Genomic DNA, 6,000 nt, shown 5'->3' with positions numbered 1-6,000 from the left:
GGAGGGAAGGGGGCAGAGCGCAACCTTTAAAAGAATGACATAGCCATAGGACATGACAAAAACGGGTTAGAACCAACTAGGTCCAAGATGGCGGAAGACTCAACTTCCAGGAGACATTGAGCTTCATTATACGCTCATTGTAATGCATTAGCATGTTAAATGACACACCCACCAGTGCCATAATTCAGAGCTAACCATGAAAGGCCAAAAAGGAGGTGATGGCCCAATTCCTGGCAATCCCCCCCCCTTCCCCAAAACACTTGGAATAATCCTCCCACTCATTAGCCTATGAAATTACCCAGCCCATAAAAACTAACCATCCCATATTTCGAGGCCTCTCACCTTCTGAGATGGCCCACACTCTGTCTGTGGAGTGTGCTTCTCCCAAGGCCATTCTCACCTCTTGAGACGGACCTGATTCTATCCATGAAATGTGCATCTCTCCGAATAAATCCGCTTCTTACATATCACTTTGTCTCTCACTGAATTCTTTTTGGGACAAGATATCAAGAACCTGAGCTTCACTAAGTCCTGAGACCAGATGTGTGATTTCAATTAAAAGACCGTTGGCTCAAGTCCAAATCTGGGTTTTGGCTGGGTTCAAGTCCCAGCCTGTGGGTTCAAATCCCATCTGAGTTGCACTGTTTCAGCTGCACAACAACATGGATGTACTTAGTGCTACTGAACTGTACATTTAAAAATGGTTAGAAAGGGGCTTCCCTGGTCGTGCAGTGGTTAAGAACCCTCCTGCCAAGGCAGGGGACACAAGTTCAAGCCCTGGTCTGGGAAGATTCCACATGCCGTGGAGCAACTAAGCCCATGCACCACAACTACTGAGCCTGCATGCCACAGCTACTGAAGCTCGTGCACCTAGAGCCCGTACTCTGCAACAACAGAAGCCACCGCAATGAGAAGCCCGTGCACCGCAACGAAGAGCAGCCCCCGCTCGCCGCAACTAAAAAAAGCCCGCGAGCAGCAACAAAGACCCAACACAGCCAAAAATAAATAAATAAATAAATAAATAAATAAATAAATAAATAAATAAATAAATAAATAAATAAAATTTAAAAAATGGTTAGAATGTACATGTTATATTATGTATATTTTGCCACAATAAAAAAGTGAAAAGTAAAACTTTTTTTAAGCCGACTGTTAAAATTCATAAATTGATTTTTTTTTTAAGTTAGGCACTGAAACCCATTCTCTTAAGCATCCCCTGTATTAGCTAGTTCATCCCACAGTGCCACATCTAAAGAGAAAACAGGGACTTCCCTCGTGGCACAGAGGTTAAGAACCCGCCCGCCAAGGCAGGGAACACGGGTTTGAGCCCTGGTCCGGGAAGATCCCACTTGCCACAGAGCAACTAAGCCCATGCACCACAATTACTGAGCCCGCGTGCCACAACTACTGAAGCCCACGTGCCTAGAGCCTGTGCTCCACAACAAGAGAAGCCACTGCAATGAGAAGCCCGCGCACCGCAATGAAGAGTAGCCTCCGCTTGCTGCAACTAGAGAAAGCCCGTGCACAGCAATGAAGACCCAATGCAGCCAAAAATAAATAAATTAATTAATTAATTAAAAAAATAAAATAAGGAGAAAACAGACCTGCTGTAAGACAGTAACTGAAATGGTGGAATGGAGTTCAGAGATGCAGATAAATTAGGGTCCAAAACTAGGGACAGGCCTGAAGCAAACAGGCTGAGATACTGAAGCTGGGGGAAGGACTTTGAGTGGATAAGGGTGAGAGGTAGCAGGAATAGGGCTGGCTTAGGAGGACTTATAAATGTGGTCCTGGCTGCTGAAACTCTGGACTCTTGCCAGACTAGGGACAGCCTACGCCAGGGGCAGGGAATGACCAGGCATTAACCCAACAGTGTGGAACATTATCTTTCTTCTAGAAATTCTGCCCAGGTACCTGGATGTTTTAGTTCTGCAGATGAGACCTGAATGGCACCAGGTAGACAAGGCGTAGAGCATAATGAGCCATGGGATGATATTACTGAGCATTAGGGGCCAGTGGGGGATCCCTAAGCTGGCATCAGAATCCAGGAGGCAAATATAAGACGAAGGCTGCTGGAGAGGGCAGCACAAAGGTGTGGAGGTGGCTGGGGCCACATTAAACAGTATCATGGGTGTCAGTGGCCAGGAAAAGAAGCCAGAGGTTGGAAACTAGAAGGAGCTGATGGGTGCAGCCAAGGGAGAGATTGGACAGAGGAGGGAATGAAGGACAGGTGGGAGCTGATGCTCAGCAGGTCAGAATACAGAGGAAGGCAGCAACTGGAGACACACGGGTTCACAAAGCTAAGTGTGCAAGTGTGTAAGGGTGATCTGGGCCCTCCTTTTACATAGGACCTGGGGTCTGTCCCAGACCAGAGACAGGTCTTAAGTGGCACTGGCTTCCATTAGTCGACATCCCTGTGCAGCTACATCTAGTCTAGGCAGGGTACAATGATCATCTTTAGAGAAGCTTGGTGTACTGGCACAGACCCAGGAGATCTGGCATCTCATCCCAGATATACCTGGGTCTATGAGTTCCTGTTCCCTCACCAGTAAAGTGGATGTGACACTAGCTCCCAACAAACCTCACAAGCATGTTCTGAGGATCAAGTGAGAAAACGGGGGTGTCCATCCTAGGACGTCTACAATAGGTGATTCATTTGTAAGTGGGCTTGAAAATGTTAAATAGCAAAACTACAGCAGGGCAGAGGCCCACCCTTGCCACTAGGAGAAAGGAAACAATGTGACTTTGGAAATAGGCAAGGACTGGAGTGGTGAGGAAATGGTGACTTGCTATATCCTAATTAAATTATTATATTCTAATTAAAAAACAAAAACAGAGGTTTATTAAAATTCTGCTACTATGAAGCCAGTACCAGGAAGAGCACAATATTGCAGACAGAGATGTATGAATAATCAAGGACCATGCCCAGCCCTGGGCTATCGGACTACATGAGGTCTGGAAGGTCGAACAGCAGAGACCCCAGGCCAGGGAATGTGGGTGGTTGGTGGGAGCTGGTGAGGGGGGCAGATTTCTTGTCCCCAAGCATCTGCTAAGACCACCCAGACACCATCCATTTCCAATGGGCTCCATAAACCCTCCCCACTACTCCTGGGCCGTCCCAGTCTGTCCAGTCTATAAATAAAATTAGAGTTTCATTAAACAACAATAATAATGGAACTGAGAGTTAAACAATAGACTAAAACATATAATTTAACAATAATAATAAATAATAATGATTACTTCCTACAGGCCTAATACCAAGTTCAATATTTTGTATCTATTATCTCATTGAATCTTATAAACTGTGTGTTTTATATGTAAAGAACCTTAAGTTTTGAGAGGTTAAATAATTTGTCTAACATCATCCCCACGACCAGCAAGAGGAAGAGCTGGGATGTGAACCCAAGTCTCTCTGGTGCCAAAATTAGGCACATTAGTCCACAGTGCCCCTGACAGTTTGAGGGCCAGCAAGAGTGCTGGGCATAACCCTGCCTATTACACAAATAGTCTCAAGTATCATGGGAAAGGAAATGTCACTAGGATGACCTGGACCATTTAAGGTCATTTAAAGATTAAAGAACTGGATTGAGTAAACTAAATCTATTGAGGATTTCATTGGGAAAAACATGTAAATGAATTTAGGAACATCCACTGCGTGCTTGGCCAGCAGCTGTAACTAGCATTCCCCGAGGACTAATTTCCATGTAACAGCTCTTGGTGTAAAGACTTGAGTGAACAATTGTAATAATAGGCAGGTTAATCCGCCCCATTATTTACACTTTGTGAACTGTTGAGCAGAGGCAATAAAGGTTTTGCTAAAGGAGAGCAGATCCTGAGAAGTCATCTCTGCCTTAATTATTACTGGGGAAAAGCGCTTGTTTCATCTGTCACTCTGGGTATATTGCAGAGAAAACAGAGTATAAAGCTCCCACAGGGACTGAGTGGCTGGACCAGTCCTGTCATTTCAGTTTCAAGGCCTGCAGAAAGGTTTAGAGGCGAGGTGGCGATTAAAGCCATCAATCACTGGCCGGCCTCCACAAGCTTTGGAGTCAAACTTGGGTTTGAAGGTGGTTTCCCCTGGTAACCATAGGTAAATTACTAGAACTAGAAGTTTCCAGAGCTCCAATCTTCTTCCCCCTCCTCTGCAAGCCTTTTGGTGAAGCAATTTATTCAGGAGACTAAAAACATGGTCTGGTTAAGCCTTCTTTTTTGTGTTCTGGAGAAAAACATACTGGCTAAATTTAGAGGCTAGCTATGGGGCCTTAAAATGTTTGATGATCAGGCTGTTTTGCATTCTTTCCCTATTTGCTTCATTTCTAACGATAACCATGAGACAAACTTCCTTAGTATGATGGAAACATCACAGACGTTGCAGTGGGAGAGAATGGGTACAAATCCCATCTCTCCACCCGAGCTCTGAGATCATGGCAAAAAGCTTAATCTCTCTGAGCATCCCTGAAAATCCATGAAGTAGAAATTTGCTGAGATGTAAGAACATACTGTATGTAAAGTGATTCTCTGGTAGTCTCTGCATGAACCTAAGTGTGGAGTCTAAATATCATTTTATTGTAAAATATAACATATATACAGAAAAATGTATAAAACAAAAGTGAACAGCAAAGAAAAAGAAAAAACGTAGAGGGCAGTGATTTGTCACAAAAGAATACCTGTGAAATCAATTTCCAGGTGAAGATTTAGGTCAGAGGTCTGCAAACTTTCTATTAAGATCCAGAGAGTAAATATTTTACTTACATGATTCAGTGCCTTTAGCAACTACTTAACTCTGTCATAGTATTGTGAAAGCAGCCATGGATAATAGCACACAAGTGGGCCTGACTTTGTCCCAATAAAACTTTATTTACAAAAATAAGCAACAGACTAAGGTGCTGACCTCCGATTTACATGATTATCAGCACTACAGAAGCAACATCATGCTTTCACCTCATCAGGGGCAACACTACCTTGATTTTTATGACAATCACGTCCATACTTTATAGTTTTACTACCTAAGTATACATCCCTAAACACTAGCGTTTTGCCTGGTTTTTGCACTTAAATAAATGGAATCATACATTAATTATTCCTTTGAGTCAAGCTTTTCCACCAAATATTACTGGCATATAGCGCTAGATAATTTAACTTTGCTACCCATGCACATTTAGATTGTTCCCTCTTGGGGACCATGGTGAATAATGCAGCTATGAATATCCTTATACAAACCTCTTGGTCCACATGTGCACGAATTTTTGTTGGGTATATACCTAAGAGTGAAATTTTTGTGTCATATGGTATGTATACATTCAATTTTGAAGCCTAAGAGGTCAAATTGTTCCACATGTACTCCAGTATTTGGTATTACCAGACTCTGAAAATGTATCCATTATGGTTGAGTGTAGGGGTATCTCATGGTTTTAACTTACACTCCTTGGTTAGTAATGGGGTCTCTGTCTTTGTTGGTCATTTGGTATCTTCATTTGTGAAGTGCCTATTCAAGTCTTCTGCCTATTTTTCTACTTTGCTAATTGTCTTTTCCTTATTGGTTTGTAGAAGTTCTTTTGACATACCTAGTATCAGCTCTTTGTCAATTAAATGTATGGCAAATATTTTCTCTCATTCTTGGCTGAATTTTCACCTTTTTAATAGTGTTATGTGATGAACAGACAAGTTCTTAATTTCAACATAGTAAACCTCAGTAATGTTTTCCTTTATAGTTAGCACTTTTTTAATATCCTGTCTGAGAAATCTTTCCCTACACCAAAGTTATGAAGAGCTTCCTTTTGCTAAGTTGCATTTATCAGAATATTGCCCACCCTATCTAAGCCTAGGCTATCTTATTCATAATCTGCCATTAATATAATCTTATTATTTTTAGCATCAGCAGAATCTCTAGCAGTGCTGCCTTTTCTTTTACTTATTCATTTATTTTTAATAAATTTATTTATGTTTGGCTGCGCTGGGTCTTCGCTGCTGCGCACTGGTCTTTCTCTAGTTGCAGCATGC

The sequence above is a fragment of the Mesoplodon mirus genome (assembly GCF_964341445.2).
Source record: "Mesoplodon mirus genome assembly, chromosome: 7".
NCBI lineage: Eukaryota > Metazoa > Chordata > Mammalia > Artiodactyla > Ziphiidae > Mesoplodon > Mesoplodon mirus.
Note: the sequence above shows the minus strand (reverse complement) of the source record.